This window comes from Eleutherodactylus coqui, chromosome 8 (genome assembly GCF_035609145.1).
Source record: "Eleutherodactylus coqui strain aEleCoq1 chromosome 8, aEleCoq1.hap1, whole genome shotgun sequence".
Lineage (NCBI taxonomy): Eukaryota > Metazoa > Chordata > Amphibia > Anura > Eleutherodactylidae > Eleutherodactylus > Eleutherodactylus coqui.
Window position 1 is genome coordinate 147,457,950 of NC_089844.1, and position 23,442 is coordinate 147,481,391.

General features: G+C 49.0%; 1 protein-coding gene across 1 annotated transcript in view; it reads left to right on the plus strand.

Annotated features, from left to right (window-relative positions):
- LOC136576979 (uncharacterized) overlaps positions 1–23,442 on the plus strand; it is a 450,480-nt gene that overhangs the window by 382,100 nt on the left and 44,938 nt on the right. The window lies entirely within an intron of this gene.

A 23,442-nucleotide genomic window follows, 5' to 3' on the forward strand; every position in this document is an offset into this window, starting at 1 on the left:
GTGGCTGACCGATGTCTCCACCCATACATACGGTGGAGACATAATGCACCAGTACCCAAACAGCGAACCTCCTTGATGTAACTACGTTATGGAGACATTGAGGTTTGTCAAGATTCCCCTTGACATTTGGGACGTCAACATCCTTAGGTCTCCAACTCTCCGTATACTTCATCCTACTGAACTGATGAAGGGGTTTTGTGCCGTAATGCGTTTCACACTATAAATATGAAAGAAATATTAAAGATGATCGAGTGTTGCAGTAAACCACCAGTTCTTGTAGTTCTATCCTCCCGTTGAATCTATGAACGACACATGGAGTACATGGGTCTGGAAGAGATCTCCGGCTACTCCGCCTCCATTCACTTTAATTACTATTGCTTCTGTGTAAAGTACAGGACCGATAGTCGCTGGTATGGCTGCCAAGCGCTAAAGCTTCCAATAGTCGTACTGTGCGAAGGTACCTTAAGGGCTCATACCCACTGGTGACAGATTTTTCTGCAATGCGAGAGTGAGTGAAAATGCATGATTATGAAACCAATTATTTTCAATGGTTTGATTCTCATTTGCGATGTGCTCACTTAAGACTCGCAGCGCCAAGAAAAATCAGCGCTATCGCCCATTGTTTTCAATGGGGTCGGTGGCAGCAGCGGTGGCCCCATTAAAAACATAGCGAGTACATTGCGCTCCCCTGACACAGCTGTGACAGCTATGACAAGGAATTCCTTCATTCCTGCGGGGGTGAAGGAAGCCTCTGCCACAGCTGTGGCAGAGTTCCCTTATGCTATCCCATTGCTTTCAATGTGGCCAGTGCTGCCGCAGTCCCATTGAAAGCAATGAAATAAAGGCCACCATGGGGGCAATGATTTTCGGGGAGGGGGCTTGACATAAAAACCCTACCCCTAAAATCATCCCTAGCTGTAAAACAAAAGTAAAAAAATAAATTTACTCACCTAGAAGAACTGTCCGGCTCTTCTTTCCGTGCCCGGCCGTCTTCATCTGTCATCTGGTGGCCGGGGATTGAAAAATCCCTGCCTCCAGAAAGAGCTGCTTCTGATTGGCTGAGCGCTGTGTTCAATCAGAGGTAGCGCCCAGCTGTCATTGAATCAGCCGTCACTGAGCCAGAAGCACTATCACCAAATGGGGCCTATCCTCCCCCCAAGTAAAGGTTGGGGGCACCAAATATGGCCAGTCGCACCAGTGGTAGGGGAGGACCTGTCTCTAAACACGGCCAGTCGCACCAGAGGCAGGGGTCACCATTTTCCAAACATAACTACTCACATTTGGAACGAGGGGGGGCACCGAATGCCACACACGGTCAATCGCACCATGGGCATTTTTTCGCCACACACGGCCAATTGCACCCCAGGCATTTTTTTTCGTCCCACATGCCGGACTTTGGGGGGGGCCCCTTTTTTTCGCCACACAAGACCAATCACAATGCATGCATTGGGGGGCACCTTGACTTCACCACACAAGGCAAATCGCACCGCGGGCATGGGAGCCACCTTTTATTGCGCCACACATGTCCAATCGCACAGTGGGCATGGGGGCCACCTTATTTTGGAAATCTCACCCCCTTTGTTGCTACTGTAAGTGCTGGAGGGTATGCATGGAAAATCCACTACAAATCCACTCCTACAGTTATCTGTATTCTTGGTGCTTGACAAAAGGTCAAAATGCTACAAATCTGTATGCATGAGGCTGCTGTCACACGTGCGTTCAGAAAATGCAGTCCAAAAACCGCCGCGTTTTACTGTGATTTCGCGCTGCATTTTGGAACACTTTGACAGTGTTTTTTAATGCACCCCACCGTGATGGGTGATTGAGATGCGTTACAAAGTGCTAAAATGCGCAAAAATATAGCAGACAGCACTCTAAAATCTAGGCATTAGAAATGCAACATTCAAGTTTTCATCTGCGAAGCCCCATTGAAATCACTGAGAGCGTTGTACTGCGCTAATCATGGTAAAAAGCAGGCCCTGAGAGAGCGGCCTAAGGCCGACTTCACACCCGCAAAAAAGATCTCGCATGAATATGAACCCCATTCTTTTGAATATACATAAGCGATTTTTTGTCTTTCTTTAGCCCACAATGCACCGTGATGCGGTAAACAAATCGAGGGATGCCCTATCTTTGTGCACACTCTCGCATCACATCTCCCATTATTTTAAATGGGGCTGGCAGCAGCATCGCACAACGTGTTAGGTGCATGCGATGCAAGCTCTCCCCATTGAAAACAATGGGAGAAACTCTGCCATCCTCCACCGCGGCTGATCGCTACTTCCCTGAAGTGATGCAAGAGGTGTTATGGGAATAATATCTTATTCCAGATGAGTTCACTATCTGCTCCAATTGGTTAAAATGAGAAGTAGCATGCATGCAATGTATGAGTCCGACTCCATGTTGGTCATTCACCAGTACACTTCTGGTTTAGGGCTCACACCCACTGGCGTTTTTTTCTCCACTGCGCTGCGAGAGTAAAGGAAAAGTCTCGCAGCGCAGTGCGAGAAAAAAAACGGCATCACGCCGGGATATCGCCAGTCTTTTCAATGGGGCCAGCGGCAGCAGCACTAGCCCCATTGAAAAGAAATCGAGAATGCCGCAGACTTCTGCCACAGCTGTCACAGCTGTGGCCGAAGTCCGCGGCATGCTATCCCATTGCTTTCACAGTACTCCACAGTACAAGGCAGAACAGTGTTCCAAGTGCAGACATTAAGACAGACTTGATTTAGAGTACCTCCACACGGTGATCCCTTAATTTAGGACGCCCTTGTGTGAACAACTAAAAGACGTGTAGCTCAACCCAGCAGTCCCAGACTTCAGGACACTTGGGTGTGAACAATTGAAGAAGAGTACCTCCACCCAACGGTCTCAGAATCAGGACGCTCGGGTATGTGAATTAAAGATGAGTACCTCTGCACTGGGCCTTGGGAAGAACACACTCGCGGTTCGCTCACGCTCCCTCTCTCTCTGGGACTTACTCTTCGCTCATGATAGAACAGTCAATCAAGGGAACCTCTCCTCTTCTTCCATTCTTCACTGCATGAGGGTTGAAGGTACCCCCATGCAGCCAGCACTCTTGATCAGGAACACAGAAGAATCTCGACCTCTGAAGAATTATTCTAACAGAAAAAAGTTATTGAAAGTAACACCATTAGAAAGTATAACATCTAGATCCTTCTCTCGTTTAAAAGCTAGAGAGATGTTCTGGATCTTCCGTATGGATACACTGGCCCCTAAAGGCCTTAATGAGTCCCTTGAAAAAATCTTTTAAATCATGTTTCCTAAAGAAAGCAATAGTTATATTATCCATCATATTGTGAAATAAAATATAATAAAAGCATATTAGTATACATATAGAGATGAGCGAACGTACTCGTTTCGAGTAATTACTCGATCGAGTACCGCCATTTCCGAGTACTTCACTACTCGAGTGAAAAGTACTCAGGTGCGCTGTGGGTGAGCGGGGGGTTGCAGCGGGGAGTGGGGGGGGGGGGGGAGAGGGAGAGAGAGAGGGCTCCCCCCTGTTCCCCGCTACTACCCCCCACTCCCCTCTGCAACCCCCCGCCCCACAGCGCACCCGAGTACTTTTCACCCGAGTAGTGAAGTACTCGAAAATCGCTGTGCTCGATTGCGAAATCGCCCTTACCGAGTACGTTCGCTCATCTCTATATACATAATAAAATGTTACCCGCATTGAGCTTACGTAGTCAGAGATATGGACAGTTATTTAGAATTTTATTATGAGGAGAACTTCTAGAACGTTAGGGGTATAATATTTATTTGAACATGTAGTTTTAATATTCCTTTTATATATTTCTCCTTTTTATAGGTGATAGAGAGAAAAATGCTAAACAGTATAGAACATCTACAATATGTACCCAGTATAGTGAGTCCGTTTAACCCCTTAGTGACAAAGCCTGTTTGTGCCTTAGTGACGGAGCCAAATTTTGGAAATCTGACATGCGTCGTTTAACATAGCATAACTCCGTAAAGGCTTTACATATCCAAGTGATTCTGACATTGTTTTTTCGCCACATGTTGTACTTCATTTTGGTTGTAAAAAGAGACCGATATAATTTGTGTATATTTATTAAAAGTACCAATATTGGAAAAATTTAGAAAGAATTGTCTTTTCAAATTTTCAACTGCAATATCTCAAATATGTCCAAACATACTGTACAAATTTTTGATAAAATATATATTTCCATCTGTTTACTTTATTCTGAATGCACACTTGAAAAACTTTTGTGTTTTTTTAACCATTTATAGGACGTACAAATTTAACATTACTTTTTAGCATTTTGAGGAACACTTTGTTTTCCTGCACCAAGCCAAGTTTGCAAAGGCTCATGAGTGTCAGAATAATAGATACCCCCCCCCCCCCCCCCAAATGACCCCATTTTAAAAACTACACCCCTTAATGTATTCACTGAGGGGGGTCGTCAGTATTTTGACCCTACCAGTTTTTTTCAGGAATTAATTCAATTTAGAGGAGAAAAAATAAAATTTCATAGTTTTGCAAATATGTCATTTTAAAGACATATTTTTTTCCTATATTGCCCATGAAAATGAGGATTTACACACCAAAATGGATACCCCCGTTTCTCCCGTGTTCAGAAACATACCCATTGTGGCCCTAATCTTATGTCTGGATGCACAACGGGACCCAAAATGTAAGGAGTAGTTGGTGTCTTTCAGAACATAAATTTTGCTTGAAGGCGTTTTAGACCCATAGCACTTTTGTAGAGCTCTTGAGCGGCCAAAACCAAAGAGAACCCCCACAAGTGACCCCATTTTGAAAACTAGATCCCTTAACTAATTTATCTAGGGGTGTACTGCCCATTTTGACCCCACAGTTTTTGAATGAATTCAAGCAAAGCAAAAGGAAAAAAATGTGATTTTCGTTTTAATGGTAATTCTGTCGTTTTAAAAACTGCTTTTTTGGTACATCACACACATGAATGAAGACTTGCACCCCAAAATGGATACCCCTGTTTGTCCCGTGTTCAGAGACATACCCATTGTGGTCCTAATCTTATGTGTGGATGCACAACGGGGCCCAAAATGAAAGGAGTAGTCGGTGGCTTTCAGAACATAAATTTTCCTTGAAGGCGTTTTAGGCCCCATAGCACTTTTGTAGAGCTCTTGAGCGGCCAAAACCAAAGAGAACCCCCACAAGTGACCCCATTTTGAAAACTAGACCCCTTAACTAATTTATCTAGGGGTGTACTGCCCATTTTGACCCAACAGTTTTTGAATGAATTCAAGCAAAGCAAAAGGAAAAAAATGTGATTTTCGTTTTATTGGCAATTCTGTCATTTTAAAAACTGCTTTTTTGGTACAGCACACATATGAATGAAGACTTGCACCCCAAAATGGATACCCCTGTTTGTCCCGTGTTCAGAGACATACCCATTGTGGCCCTAATTTTTTGTCTGGATGCACAACAGGGCCCAAAATGAAAGAAATAGTCGGTGGCTTTCAGAACAGAAATTTAGCATGAAGGTGATTTAGGCCCCATTGCCCATTTGTAGAGCCCTTGAGCGGCCAAAACGACAGAGAACCCCAACAAATGACCCCATTTTGAAAACTAGACCCCTTAACGAATTAATCTAGGGGTGTACTGTGTATTTTTACCCTACAATTTTTGAATAAATCTAAGCAAAGCAAAATTACAATTTTCATTTTTTTGGCATTTGTATCAATTTAAAAACAGGTTTTTTTGTACAGCACACATAGGAATGAAGACTTTCACCCCAAAATGGATACCCTTCTTTGTCCCATGTTCAGAACCATACCCCTTGTGGCCCTAATCTACTTAAAGGACCCATTGCTAGGCCTATAATGGAAGGAGCACCCGTTGGATTTCAGGGTACAACGGAATAAATTCCAGGCCCCATTGCCCACTTATAGAGCCATTGAGCATCTAAAACGCTAAAGAACCCCCTCAAATGACCCCATTTTAAAAACTAGACCCCTTAATGAATTCATCCAGGGGTGTACTGAGTATTTTGACCCCACAGTTTTTGAATGAATCTAAGCAAAGCAGAAGGAAAAAATACGTTTTTCCTTTTTTTGGCAATTTTGTCAATTTAAAAACGGGTTTTTTTGTACAGTTTACATAGAAATGAAGATCTTCACCCCAAAATGGATACCCCCATTTGTCCCGTGTTCAAAAACATACCCATTGTGGCCCTAATCTACTTATAGGACACATGGTTAGGCCTGTAATGCAGGGAACACCCGTTGGATTTCAGGGCAAAACTGAATAAATTCCAGGCCCCATTGTTCATTTGTACGGAATAAAAATTGACTCCCTAAAAATCCCCCGCCCCTCCCCCACACACTCCGCACCCTTTACGGCATTCCCCAAATCTTAGATAAAAGTAATAATGTGAACTGTGTGGTATTTCCGAAGACAGGGGTAATTACGGAGGCAGGTTGGGATGGGTACATGGGGCAATAAAACCAGGTATCCCCCCTCCTCTCATGCTTTTTAGGGGTCATTTCTTGACCTCAGTGGTGGGTATAGGGTGTAAAAAGTGGCGCTCTGTGAGTCTCCCTAAGCTTGCAGAGGTCTCGCACAGAAGACGCTCAACAAACTGCTCCTGGAACTGCAGGAAGGCGAGCGTTCCCGGGGCTTCTTGTAAATTGCGTATTACAGGTAGTGGTCTGAATAATGCCAGGCTCACACGGCCGTAGGTGGAATCCGCTTGCGGAGGTCCGCAGCGGATCCCAGCTGTGAGCCCGGCTGTGACCCTGCGTACGGCCGCGTAATGTACTGCGCATAACTGCCTACTCACACGGGCGGTCATTCGCAGTACTTTTTTTAAATTTGTATTTCCCGCACAGTCGCTTAGCGATGACGCGGGTACCCGCAGCCCGTATACAATGTAGTTGCGTATGGGCAGCGGGTATATGCGCGACCACGGAGCACAATGGGCTCTATGTTCCGGATATCCGCGGTAAAATAGAACCTGCTGCGTTCTCTTTTCTGCGAGTGGATTACGCAATTCCGACCTGCTAATGTGAGCGGAATTGTGTAATCCAATGCGCTTCATCTGCGTATTACCGCGGATCAGACGCATGCGGAATCCGTAATTCCTATCCGGTCATGTGAGACCGGCCTAAGGTAGATCGCTACCTTTTTATCACGTGACCGGGGACCGCTCAACGAGGCCACCCGTCACTGCTCCAGGCTCTCGGCGACCGTTGGTCGCTGGGAGCAAGGAGATTTTAAATTTCCTGTGCTCCCCGACTCCTGCGCATGTGTTCGCTGTTTTGCCGGCGGTCACATGTGCAGAATCCGGGTAAGTTCATGGATGAGAATCGCGTCGGGGTGCAAATACAGAGGCCTCCGGTAAAAAGTTTAATCTCCTCTCACCGATCGCATTGGTGAGGGGAGATGAAGCTTCACCTTTTTTTTACTTTTACGTGATCGTCATTATCCATTGGATAACGGCGAACACGTGACGAGGAACCGCTCACCGCTGCCCCTGTGAAATCTCCAGGCTCTCGGCTAAGTTTTGTAGCCAGGAGCAGGGCGATTTTAAATTATCCTGGCAATCCATGGCTTTTGCGCATGCGTCCGCCATTTTGGCGACGGGTGCGTGCGCAGAAGCTGGGGTAAGGTCCGCGGATAAATCCACGGGCCTTAGGTACGTCATTTCATGCTCCCTCACGGATATGATCCGTGGGGGGAGATGAAACGCAAGCTTTTTAAACTTTTTTTTTTACTTTTACACTTTTTTTTCACTTTTTACACATTTTTTTAACTTTACATGATCACTGTCATCCATTGGATAACAGTGATCATGTCCCCGGTATAATCTCTCTGTTCCTGGCTACACATGGCAGCCAAGAACAGAGGGATTTTACATTTCCCGGGGCTCGAGCCTGTCTGTGCACGCGCCCGATGTCAATCATAGGGGTGCGCATGCGCAGACGTGGATTCGGGTCCCGGGACATCGGGACGTCGGGGAGGACTTAGGTGAGTATTTTCACCTCCCCTCATGGATCCGATCCATGAGGGGAGGTGAAACTGACTTTCTTATAAAACTTTTTCGCGATCGCCGCTATCCAATGGATAGCGGCGATCACGTGCCCGGGGACTGCTCACCGAGGTCAAAACACCTCCTGGTTCCCGGCTACCTTCAGGAGCCGGGAGCCAGGAGATTTCAAATTTGCCGGGGGTTCCCGGGCTTCTGCGCATGCGCCTGATGGCATCGTCTGGCATGCATGTGCAGAAGACCGCCGGCGGGTCCGGGAGGACCCAATCTCCGGGGGACACCGCCGACAAGCCAGGTAAGAATTTTCAGCTGCTCTGATGGATCCGATTCATCAGGGCAGCTGAATATCTAACTTTTTAGGCACTTTTCTTAACTTTTTTGCGATCGGTGCTATCCATTGGATATTGCCGATCGCAATACCGGGGGGGACTGCCCGCATCCTGGGATGACAGCTCCATACTGTCGGCTACCTGCGGGCACCGACAGCATGGAGCTGTCAGGTCCTCAGGCAAGTGGGGATGCATAAAACTACGTCCTCTAGGATTAAAGCCCACTTACTAAGGACGTAGTTTCCTGATGGGGCAGTCGTTAAGGGGTTAAACATTTATTGTTATACAATGATAGAGTATGATTGTTTATAGAATTGTTTCCCTATATGTCCTGTCATATGACATTAGTGAACAGAGCTAAATCCACGAACGAGTGGAGCGCACGTTGCGTTCCATGACCAAGGAAGTGAGAGAAGTTACGTCGCGTCATCACAGCTACCACGTGACACGCTCTTTTGGAATGCATCGATGCGTCTCAAAAGGTTCAGGGTGACGTAGCCACTAGAGGTACGTCATGCGCCTATGGGACGCATCGAGCATTCCAGGGCACATTGATGACGCAGACACTTGAAATTAGTGTGCTGTGCTGTCAGCTTGCTCACTTCATATATCTCATGATCCACTGCTTGCTCAAGCGGTTTCACCTGCCCCCGGTCCTGGGCTTAACCCCTTAACGACCAGCCCATAGTGTTTTTACGTCCTCCCGAATTGGGCTTTATTCTCTGAGGACGTAAAAACATGTGTCCTGCAGAGAATAAAGCCCCTCGGGCACTGGACGTGACAGCTCCATGCTGTCGGTGTCCGCAGGTAGCTGACAGCATGGAGCTGTCATCCCGGGCTGTTCGGACCCCACCCCCACCATTGCGATCGGCGCTATGCAATGGATAGCGCCGATCGCAAAAAAGTAAATAAAACTGCAAAAAAGTGACATATTCAGCTGCTCTGATGGATCGTATCCATCGAAGCAGCTGAATTTACTCACCGAGGTCTGCCGCACGACTCCCCGCTGTCCCGATGCTCCGGGTGCCGTAGCCGTCCTTCTGCGCATGCGCGCCAGGCGGCATTACGTCAGCCACATGTGCAGAAGGCCCGGCGGCACGGGAGACTTAAAATCTCCTGGCTCCCGGCTCCTGTAGGTAGCCGGGAGGCAGGAGATGTCAGCCGGTACCGCGATCGCCGTTATACAATGGATAACGGCGATCGCGGAAGAGTGAAAAAAAGTGTAAAAAAAGAAAAGTTTCACCTCCCCTCATGGATTGGATCCATGAGGGAATGTGAAAATACTCACCTCAGGTCAGCCGATGTCCTCCGGCCGGTGTCGGGACCCCCCGCTGGCTTCTGCGATGTGCCGATGTGGGGCGCATGCGCAGAAGGCCGGCGAGCCCGGCAAATTCAAAATCTCCCTGCACCCGTCTGTCACAGTTAGCCGAGTGCAGGGAGATATGACTGGGGACTGCTGTATGTGGTTTCCAGTCATATGATCACCGTTATCCATCGGATAACGGTGATCATATAAAGTTAAAAAGTCAAAAAAAAAAAAAAAAGTTAAAAGTTAAAAAAAAGTTTAAAAAGTTAAAGTTTCATCTCCCGTTACGGATCATATATCTGTAAGGGGGAATGAAATTACGTACCCAAGGTCCCGGATTTGTTCCCTGATGGGATGTTGATCCGTGGACCTTACCCCAGCTTCGGCGCATGCGCCCATCAGCATGATGGCGGACGCATGCGCAAAAGTGAAATATTGCCCAAGAAATGTAAAATCTCCCTGCTGCTGGCTACCAAAGGTAGCCAAGAGCCTGGAGATGTCACGGGGGGCGCCATATGCGGTTACTGGTCACGTGATCGCCGTTATCCAATGCATAATGGCGATCACGTAAAAGTTCTTTAAAAAGTGGCAGTTTCATCTCCCCTCACCGATGCGATCGGTGAGGGGAGATGAAACATCTTCTCGGAGGCTTCCGCATTTGAATCCAGATGCGATTATCCTCCATGGACCCTTCCGGCTGCTGCGCATGCGCCCGCCGGCAAAATGCCGGACACATTCGCAGGAGCCGGGGAGCCCAGGAAATTTTAAATCTCCTTGCTCCCAGTGACCAATGGTTGCTGAGTGCTTGGAGCAGTGACCGGGGGCCTCGTTGAGCAGTCCCCGGTCACGTGATAAAGTAGCGATCTAACATTAGGCCGGTCACGCATGACCGGAGAGGAATTACGGGTTCTGCATGCGCTTGATCAGCGGTAATTCACGGATCAATCACATGCATTGGATCACACAATTCCCTCCAATTAGCGGGTCAGAATTACGGAATCCACTCGCAGAAACAGAACACAGCATGTTATATTTTACCGCGGATATCAGCGGCCTAGAGCCCATTGTGCTCTATGACCGCGGATATACCCGCAGCCCATGTGCAAACACATTGTGAACGGGCTGCGGGTACCCGGGTCATGTCTAAGCGACGGCGCGGGAAGTGCAAACAAAAAAAAAAGTACTGCGTATGACCGCCTGTGAGTAGGCAGTTATGCGCACTACATTACGCGGCCGTACGCAGGGTCACAGCTGGGCTCACAGCTGGGATCCGCTGCGGGCCTCCGTAAGCGGATTCTGCATACGGCCGTGAGAGCCTGGCATTATTTAGATCGCTACCTGTAATCCGTAATTTACAAGAAGCCCCGGGAACGCTCGCCTTCATGCAGTTCCAGGAGCAGCTTGTTGAGCGCCTTCTATGTGAGACCGCTGCACCGCAGCAAGATTACAAAGCCTTACAGCGCCACGTTTTACACCCCATCCCCACCGCTGAGGTCACGAAATACCCCCAAGCGAGAGAGGAGGGGGGATACCCGGTGTTCTTGCCCCATGTGCCCAACCCAACCAGCCTCCATAATTACCCCTGTCTTCGGACATAAAACGCAGTTTATATTATTACCTTTATCTAATATTTAGGGAATGCCAAAAAATGGGGATGACGGGGGGGGGGGGGGGGGGGGGGGGGGGGGAAATATTTTTAGGAAGTCAAATTTTTTTCCGTATAAGTGGGCAATGGGGCCTGGAATTTATTCAGTTCTGCCCTGAAATCCAGCAGGCATTCCCTCCATTATGGGCCTAGCCATGTGTCCTGTAAGTAGATTAGGGCCACAAGGGGTATGTTTTTGAACACGGGACAAACGGGGGGATCCATTTTGGGGTGAACGTCTTCATTCCTATGTACACTGTACAAAAAAAACAGCTTTTAAATTGACACAATTGCCAAAAAAATGAAAATCATAATTTTTTCCTTCTTCTTGGCTTAGATTCATTCAAAAACTGTGAAGCCAAAAAAGTCATCATACCCCTAGATAAATTCGTTAAGGGGTCTACTTTTCAAAATGGGGTCACTTGTGGGGGTTCTCCATCGTTTTGGTCACTCAATGGCTCTACAAGTAGGCAATGGGGACTAAATTTCCTTCAAGCAAAATTTCTGTTCCGAAAGCCACCGGTTGCTCCTTTCATTTTGGGCCCCATTGTGCATACAGACATACGATTAGGGCCACAATGGGTATGTTTCTGAGCACGGGACAAACAGGGGTATCCATTTAGGGGTGCAAGTCTTCATTCATATATGTGCGGTACAAAAAAAACTGCTTTTGAAATGACAGAATTACCGGAAAAATGAAAATCGTAATTTTTTTCCTTCGGCTTGGCTTAGATTCATTCAAAAACTGTGAAGTCAAAAAAGTCATCGTACCCCTAGATAAATTCGTTAAGGGGTCTACTTTTCAAAATGGGGTTACTTGTGGGCGTTCTCCATCGTTTTGGTCACTCAATGGCTCTACAAGTGTGCAAAAGGTCCTAAATCTCCTTCAAGTTAAATTTCTGTTCCGAAAGCCACCGGTTGCTCTTTTCATTTTGGGCCCCATTGTGCAGCCAGACGTAAGATTAGGGCCACAGTGGCTATGTTTCTGAGCACAGGACAAACAGGGGTATCCATTCTGGGGTGCAAATCCTAATTTTCATGTGTACTATAGAAAAAAGTCCTGTCTTTAAAATGACATATTTGCAAAAATATGAAATTTTAGTTTTTCTCTTCTAAATTGCATTGACTCCTAAAAAAACCTGTGGGGTTAAAATACTCATAACACCCCTCAGTGAATACCTTAAAGGGTGTAGTTTTTAAAATGGGGTCACTTGTGGGGGTATCTATCATTTTGACTCCTATGAGCCTTTCCAATCTTGGTTTGGTGTAGGAAAACAAAGTGTTCCTCAAAATGCTGAAAAGTAATGTTAAATTTGTACGTCTCCTAAATGGTTAAAAAAAAATGAAAGTTTTTCCAATGTGCGCCAAAAATAAAGTAAACTGATGGAAATATATATCTTAACAAAAATTTCTATATTATGTTTGCACATATTTGAGATATTGCAGTTGGAAATGTGAAAAAATGACGATTTTTTCAAAATTTTCCCAATTTTGGCGCTTTTAATAAATAAACACAAATTCTATCGGTCTTTTTTTTCCGCCTAGATGAAGTACAACATGTGGCGAAAAAACTGTGTCAGAATCGCTTGGATATGCAAAACCTTTTTGGTGTTTTTCCATGCTAAAGTGACACGTTTCAGATTAGCAAAATTTGGCCTGGTCATTAAGGCGCAAACAGGCTTGGTCACTAAGGGGTTAAACAGCAGAGAATTCCATGCAGGAAAAAGTGTCATCCACGCTTGCTTGCAGAATAAAATATATAGTCTTCCTTTATTTAGACATATTTAATATTGCCAGGTATACACCTCTCTGGACCAGACGTGTATCGGCTGCACAGAGCCTTCGTCAGTGGCCAGGTATACACATCTCTGGACCAGACGCGTATCGGCTGCACAGAGCCTTCGTCAGTGGCCAGGTATACACATCTCTGGACCAGACGCGTATCGGCTGCACAGAGCCTTCGTCAGTGGCCAGGTATACACATCTCTGGACCAGACGTGTATCGGCTGCACAGAGCCTTCGTCAGTGGCCAGGTATACACATCTCTGGACCAGACGTGTATCGGCTGCACAGAGCCTTCGTCAGTGGCCAGGTATACACATCTCTGGACCAGACGTGTATCGGCTGCACAGAGCCTTCGTCAGTGGGATGATCTGAATAGAGTGTGGGACCAGCTTAAAGGGGTTGTCCCGCGCCGAAACGGGTTTTTTTTTTTTTTTGCATAGGCCCCCCCGTTCAGCGCAGGACAAACCCAAGGGATGTGTTGAAATTTAAAAAGAAAATTTTACTTACCCGAATCCCCTCTCTGCAACTTCTTCCTTCTTTTCCTCCAAGATAGCCACTGGGATCTTCACCCACGACGCACCGCGGGTCTTCTCCCATGGTGCAGCCTGTGGTAGTTCAAATCCCCGGATATACAGTTAGGGCCAGAAATATTTGGACAGTGACACAAGTTTTGTTATTTTAGCTGTTTACAGAAACATGTTCAGAAATACAATTATATATATATAATATGGGCTGAAAGTGCACACTCCCAGCTGCAGTATGAGAGTTTCCACATCCAAATCGGAGAAAGGGTTTAGGAATCATACCTCTGTAATGCATAGCCTCCTCTTTTTCAAGGGACCAAAAGTAATTGGACAATGGACTCTAAGGGCTGCAATTAACTCAGAAGGCGTCTCCCTCGTTAACCTGTAATCAATTAAGTAGTTAAAAGGTCTGGGGTTGATTCCAGGTGTGTGGTTTTGGATTTGGAAGCTGTTGCTGTGACCAGACAACATGCGGTCAAAGGAACTCTCAATTGAGGTGAAGCAGAACATCCTGAGGCTGAAAAAAAAAGAAAAAATCCATCAGAGAGATAGCAGACATGCTTGGAGTAGCAAAATCAACAGTCGGGTACATTCTGAGAAAAAAGGAATTCACTGGTGAGCTTGGGAACTCAAAAAGGCCTGGGCGTTCACGGAAGACAACGGTGGTGGATGATCGCCGCATACTTTCTTTGGTGAAGAAGAACCCGTTCACAACATCAACTGAAGTCCAGAACACTCTCAGGGAAGTAGGTGTATCTGTCTCTAAGTCAACAGTAAAGAGAAGACTCCATGAAAGTAAATACAAAGGGTTCACATCTAGATGCAAACCATTCATCAATTCCAAAAATAGACAGGCCAGAGTTAAATTTGCCGAAAAACACCTCAAGAAGCCAGCCCAGTTCTGGAAAAGTATTCTATGGACAGATGAGACAAAGATCAACCTGTACCAGAATGATGGGAAGAAAAAAGTTTGGAGAAGAAAGGGAACGGCACATGATCCAAGGCACACCACATCCTCTGTAAAACATGGTGGAGGCAACGTGATGGCATGGGCATGCATGGCTTTCAATGGCACTGGGTCACTTGTGTTTATTGATGACATAACAGCAGACAAGAGTAGCCGGATGAATTCTGAAGTGTACCGGGATATACTTTCAGCCCAGATTCAGCCAAATGCTGCAAAGTTGATCTGACGGCGCTTCACAGTACAGATGGACAATGACCCCAAGCATACAGCCAAAGCTACCCAGGAGTTCATGAGTGCAAAAAAGTGGAACATTCTGCAATGGCCAAGTCAATCACCAGATCTTAACCCAATTGAGCATGCATTTCACTTGCTCAAATCCAGACTTCAGACGGAAAGACCCACAAACAAGCAAGACCTGAAGGCTGCGACTGTAAAGGCCTGGCAAAGCATTAAGAAGGAGGAAACCCAGCGTTTGGTGATGTCCATGGGTTCTAGACTTAAGGCAGTGATTGCCTCCAAAGGATTCGCAACAGAATATTGAAAAAAATATATTTTGTTTGGGTTATGTTTATTTGTCCAATTACTTTTGAGCTCCTAAAATGTGGAGTGTTTGTAAAGAAATGTGGACAATTCCTACATTTTCTATCAGATATTTTTGTTCAACCCTTTAAATTAAACGTTACAATCTGCACTTGAATTCTGTTGTAGAGGCTTCATTTCAAATCCAATGCGGTGGCATGCAGAGCCCAACTCGCGAAAATTGTGTTACTGTCCAAATATTTCTGGCCCTAACTGTAAGTGCTGTGGTCTCTAAAAACAGCTGATCAGTGGGGATATTGAGCGACGGACCTCCACCGATCTGATATTAATGACCTATCCTGAGAATACGTCATCAATATACTTGACCCAGAAAGCCCCTGAGCTATGTCTGTCTATAAGGAGGTCTGGGAGCTGCCCCCTATGCTGTAATCGCTCCAAGCACCCCTTATACATGTACACTTGGCTCGCCCGGAAAAACCAAAAGTTCGAGTAAGTTGAACTTCAACAAAAGCACATCAGATGATCGTCTGGTCACGCCAAAATTGGCAGGATCTGATATACATTAAAGCAACCCTCCGTTGCGCAGCGCAGGGGAGGGGCTATACTACCCTCCGCTGCGCAGGGGAGGGGCTATACTACCCTCCGCTGGTCTTCTGTACAATGTGGATTAGATAGAAGATTGTGGCAGCCGTTCTGGAGGAGGGTTCAGAACCAGCAAATTCATGGCATATCAGAAGAGCAACGGTAGGTAAAATAGCTCTCCCCTTAAAAAACTGAAGTCCAATGCACATGCTGTACACTCACAGGTCAGGAATTCAGTTTCTCACTGTCCAAATCGCACTTGCTGGTGTAACTAATGCCTTAAAGAAGTTTTGCTATTAAAAAAAAACAAAAAACACATACTCCCCTATTCTTCCTCAGGCAAAGTCCTTACTGCAACTTCTCCTTGCTGATCTATAGGTAGCCACCATCCTTATGGTGCAATGACCGAGGGACCGGGCCCACAGCTGAGGAGATGTCACGGTGGCACTACCATCTGCTTCTCTGAGGGATGCGTGAAACCCTTTGCCAAGGCCCTGGCAGGCCTCTAGGCAAAGCTAGTGCAGCGCTTACCTGTATAATACTCATAGTACAGTTAAAGTGGCTCAATTGGAAATAAGGTCCCCCATAGCGGCCAGTGACGCACACCATTATACACATACAGGTGCACACCATTATACACATACAGGCATACAGGCGCACACCATTATACACACACAGGCGCACACCATTATACACACACAGGCGCGCAGACGCACACCGTTATACGCATACAGGCGCGCAGACGCACACCGTTATACGCATACAGGTGCACACAGGCGCACACCATTATACACACAGACACACCATTATACACACACAGGCACACAGGCGCACACCATTATACACACACACAGGCGCACACCATTATACGCATACAGGCGCGCAGGCGCACACCATTATACGCATACAGGCGCGCAGACGCACACCATTATACGCATACAGGCGCGCAGACGCACACCATTATACGCATACAGGCGCGCAGACGCACACCATTATACGCATACAGGCGCGCAGACGCACACCATTATACGCATACAGGCGCGCAGACGCACACCATTATACGCATACAGGCACTCACCATTCTACACACGCAGTCACACAGGCGCACACCATTCTACACACACAGGCGCACACCATTCTACACACACAGGCGCACACCATTCTACACACACAGGCACACAGGCGCAAACCATTCTACACACACAGGCATACAGGCACACACCATTACACACATACGTTCTACACACGCAGGCGCACATACATTCTACACACGCAGGCGCACACCATTCTACACACGCAGGCGCACACCATTCTACACACGCAGGCGCACACCATTCTACACACGCAGGCGCACACCATTCTACACACGCAGGCGCACACCATTCTACACACGCAGGCGCACACCATTCTACACACGCAGGCGCACACCATTCTACACACGCAGGCGCACACCATTCTACACACGCAGGCGCACACCATTCTACACACGCAGGCGCACACCATTCTACACACGCAGGCACACAGGCACACACCATTCTACACATACATTAAACACACGCAGGCACACATACATTCTACACACGCAGGCGCACATACATTCTACACACGCAGGCGCACGCCATTCTACACACGCAGGCGCACGCCATTCTACACACGCAGGCGCACGCCATTCTACACACGCAGGCGCACGCCATTCTACACACGCAGGCGCACGCCATTCTACACACGCAGGCGCACGCCATTCTACACACGCAGGCGCACGCCATTCTACACACGCAGGCGCACGCCATTCTACACACGCAGGCGCACGCCATTCTACACACGCAGGCGCACGCCATTCTACACACGCAGGCGCACGCCATTCTACACACGCAGGCGCACGCCATTCTACACACGCAGGCGCACGCCATTCTACACACGCAGGCGCACGCCATTCTACACACGCAGGCGCACACTATTCTACACACGCAGGCGCACGCCATTCTACACACGCAGGCGCACGCCATTCTACACACGCAGGCGCACGCCATTCTACACACGCAGGCGCACGCCATTCTACACACGCAGGCGCACGCCATTCTACACACGCAGGCGCACACCATTCTACACACGCAGGCGCACGCCATTCTACACACGCAGGCGCACACCATTCTACACACGCAGGCGCACACCATTCTACACATACAGGCACACAGACTCACACCATTATACACACACAGGCACACAGACTCACACCATTATACACACACAGGCACACAGACTCACACCATTATACACACACAGGCACACAGACTCACACCATTATACACACACAGGCACACAGACTCACACCATTATACACACACAGGCGCACACCATTATACACACACAGGCGCGCAGACGCACACCGTTATACGCATACAGGCGCGCAGACGCACACCGTTATACGCATACAGGTGCACACAGGCGCACACCATTATACACACAGACACACCATTATACACACACAGGCACACAGGCGCACACCATTATACACACACACAGGCGCACACCATTATACGCATACAGGCGCGCAGGCGCACACCATTATACGCATACAGGCGCGCAGACGCACACCATTATACGCATACAGGCGCGCAGACGCACACCATTATACGCATACAGGCGCGCAGACGCACACCATTATACGCATACAGGCGCGCAGACGCACACCATTATACGCATACAGGCGCGCAGACGCACACCATTATACGCATACAGGCGCGCAGACGCACACCATTATACGCATACAGGCACTCACCATTCTACACACGCAGTCACACAGGCGCACACCATTCTACACACACAGGCGCACACCATTCTACACACACAGGCGCACACCATTCTACACACACAGGCACACAGGCGCAAACCATTCTACACACACAGGCATACAGGCACACACCATTACACACATACGTTCTACACACGCAGGCGCACATACATTCTACACACGCAGGCGCACACCATTCTACACACGCAGGCGCACACCATTCTACACACGCAGGCGCACACCATTCTACACACGCAGGCGCACACCATTCTACACACGCAGGCGCACACCATTCTACACACGCAGGCGCACACCATTCTACACACGCAGGCGCACACCATTCTACACACGCAGGCGCACACCATTCTACACACGCAGGCGCACACCATTCTACACACGCAGGCGCACACCATTCTACACACGCAGGCGCACACCATTCTACACACGCAGGCACACAGGCACACACCATTCTACACATACATTAAACACACGCAGGCACACATACATTCTACACACGCAGGCGCACATACATTCTACACACGCAGGCGCACGCCATTCTACACACGCAGGCGCACGCCATTCTACACACGCAGGCGCACGCCATTCTACACACGCAGGCGCACGCCATTCTACACACGCAGGCGCACGCCATTCTACACACGCAGGCGCACGCCATTCTACACACGCAGGCGCACGCCATTCTACACACGCAGGCGCACGCCATTCTACACACGCAGGCGCACGCCATTCTACACACGCAGGCGCACGCCATTCTACACACGCAGGCGCACGCCATTCTACACACGCAGGCGCACGCCATTCTACACACGCAGGCGCACGCCATTCTACACACGCAGGCGCACGCCATTCTACACACGCAGGCGCACGCCATTCTACACACGCAGGCGCACGCCATTCTACACACGCAGGCGCACGCCATTCTACACACGCAGGCGCACGCCATTCTACACACGCAGGCGCACGCCATTCTACACACGCAGGCGCACGCCATTCTACACACGCAGGCGCACGCCATTCTACACACGCAGGCGCACGCCATTCTACACACGCAGGCGCACGCCATTCTACACACGCAGGCGCACACCATTCTACACACGCAGGCGCACGCCATTCTACACACGCAGGCGCACACCATTCTACACACGCAGGCGCACACCATTCTACACATACAGGCACACAGACTCACACCATTATACACACACAGGCACACAGACTCACACCATTATACACACACAGGCACACAGACTCACACCATTATACACACACAGGCACACAGACTCACACCATTATACACACACAGGCACACAGACTCACACCATTATACACACACAGGCACACAGACTCACACCATTATACACACACAGGCACACAGACTCACACCATTATACACACACAGGCACACATTATACACATACAGGCACACACCATTATACACACACAGGCACACCGACGCATACCATTATACACACACAGGCGCACAGACGCATACCATTATACACACACCGACGCACGCCATTATACACACACACACACACACACACACACACACACACACACACACACACAGGCACACCGACGCACGCCATTATACACACACACACACACAGGCACACCGACGCACGCCATTATACCCACACACACACAGGCACAGCAACGCACGCCATTATACACACACACACACAGGCACAGCAACGCACGCCATTATACACACACACACAGGCACAGCGACGCACGCCATTATACACACACACACACAGGCACAGCGACGCACGCCATTATACACACACACACACACCCCCCGACGCAAGCCATTATACACACACACACACACAGGCACACCGACGCACGCCATTATACACACACACACACACAGGCACACCGACACACGCCATTATACACAAACACACACACACACACAGGCACACCGACGCACGCCATTATTCACACACACACACACACACAGGCACACAGGCACACCGACACACGCCATTATACACACACACACACACACACAGGCACACCGACGCACGCCATTATACACACACACACACACAGGCACACCGACGCACGCCATTATATAGACACACACACAGGCACACCGACGCACGCCATTATACACACACAGGCACACCGACGCACGCCATTATACACACACACAGGCACACCGACGCACGCCATTATACACACAAACACACACAGGCACACCGACGCACGCCATTATACACACAAACACACACAGGCACACCGACGCACGCCATTATACCCACAAACACACACAGGCACACCGACGCACGCCATTATATACACACACACACACAGGCACACCGACGCACGCCATTATATACACACACACACACACACACACACAGGCACACCGACGCACGCCATTATACACACACACACACACACACACAGGCACACCGACGCACGCCATTACACACACACACACAGGCACACCGACGCACGCCATTACACACACACACACACACAGGCACACCGACGCATGCCATTACACACACACACACACACACACACACACACAGGCACACAGACGCACACCATTATACACACACACACCGACGCACGCCATTATACACACACACACCGACGCACGCCATTATACACACACACACACAGGCACACCGACGCACGCCATTATACACACACACAGGCACACCGACGCACGCCATTATACACACACACAGGCACACCGGCGCACGCCATTATACACACACACAGGCACACCGGCGCACGCCATTATACACACACACAGGCACACCGACGCACGCCATTATACACACACACAGGCACACCGACGCACGCCATTATATACACACACACAGGCACACCGACGCACGCCATTATATACACACACACAGGCACACCGACGCACGCCATTATACACACACACAGGCACACCGGCGCACGCCATTATACACACACACACAGGCACACGCCATTATACACACACACACAGGCACACCGGCGCACGCCATTATACACACACACAAGCACACCGGCGCACGCCATTCTACACACACACAGGCACACCGACGCACGCCATTATACACACACACAGGCACACCGGCGCACGCCATTATACACACAGGCACACCGACGCACGCCATTATACACACACACACAGGCACACCGACGCACGCCATTATACACACACACACAGGCACACCGACGCACGCCATTATACACACACACACAGGCACACCGACGCACGCCATTATACACACACACACACACACACACAGGCACACCGACGCACGCCATTATACACACACACACACAGGCACACCGACGCACGCCATTATACACACACACCGACGCACGCCATTATACACACACACACACAGGCACACCGACGCACGCCATTATACACACAAACACACACAGGCACACCGACGCACGCCATTATACACACAAACACACACAGGCACACCGACGCACGCCATTATACACACACACACCGACGCACGCCATTATACACACACACACAGGCACACCGACGCACGCCATTATACACACACACACACACAGGCACACCGACGCACGCCATTATACACACACACACACAGGCACACCGACGCACGCCATTATACACACACACACACGCACACAGACGCACGCCATTATACACACACACACACACGCACACACAGGCACACCGACGCACGCCATTATACACACACACAGGCACACCGACGCACGCCATTATACACACAAACACACACAGGCACACCGACGCACGCCATTATACACACACACACCGACGCACGCCATTATACACACACACACAGGCACACCGACGCACGCCATTATACACACACACAGGCACACCGACGCACGCCATTATACACACACACACACACAGGCACACCGACGCACGCCATTATACACACACACACACGCACACAGACGCACGCCATTATACACACACACACACAGGCACACCGACGCACGCCATTATACCCACACACACAGGCACACCGACGCACGCCATTATACACACACACACACACACACGCGCACACACAGGCACACCGACGCACGCCATTATACACACACACACAGGCACACCGACGCACGCCATTATACACACACACAGGCACACCGACGCACGCCATTATACACACACACAGGCACACCGACGCACGCTATTATACACACACACAGGCACACCGACGCACGCCATTATACACACACAGGCACACCGACGCACGCCATTATACACACACAGGCACACCGACGCACGCCATTATACACACACACACAGGCACACCGACGCACGCCATTATACACACACACACCGACGCACGCCATTATACACACACACCGACGCACGCCATTATACACACACACACACAGGCACACCGACGCGTGCCATTATACACACACACACACACACACACAGGCACACCGACGCACGCCATTATACACACACACAGGCACACCGACGCACGCTATTATACACACACACAGGCACACCGACGCACGCCATTATACACACACAGGCACACCGACGCACGCCATTATACACACACAGGCACACCGGCGCACGCCATTATACACACACACACAGGCACACCGACGCACGCCATTATACACACACACACCGACGCACGCCATTATACACACACACCGACGCACGCCATTATACACACACACACACAGGCACACCGACGCACGCCATTATACACACACACACCGACGCACGCCATTATACACACACACACAGGCACACCGACGCACGCCATTATACACACACACAGGCACACCGACGCACGCCATTATACACACACACACACAGGCACACCGACGCACGCCATTATACACACACACACCGACGCACGCCATTATACACACACACACACACAGGCACACCGACGCACGCCATTATACACACACACACACAGGCACACCGACGCACG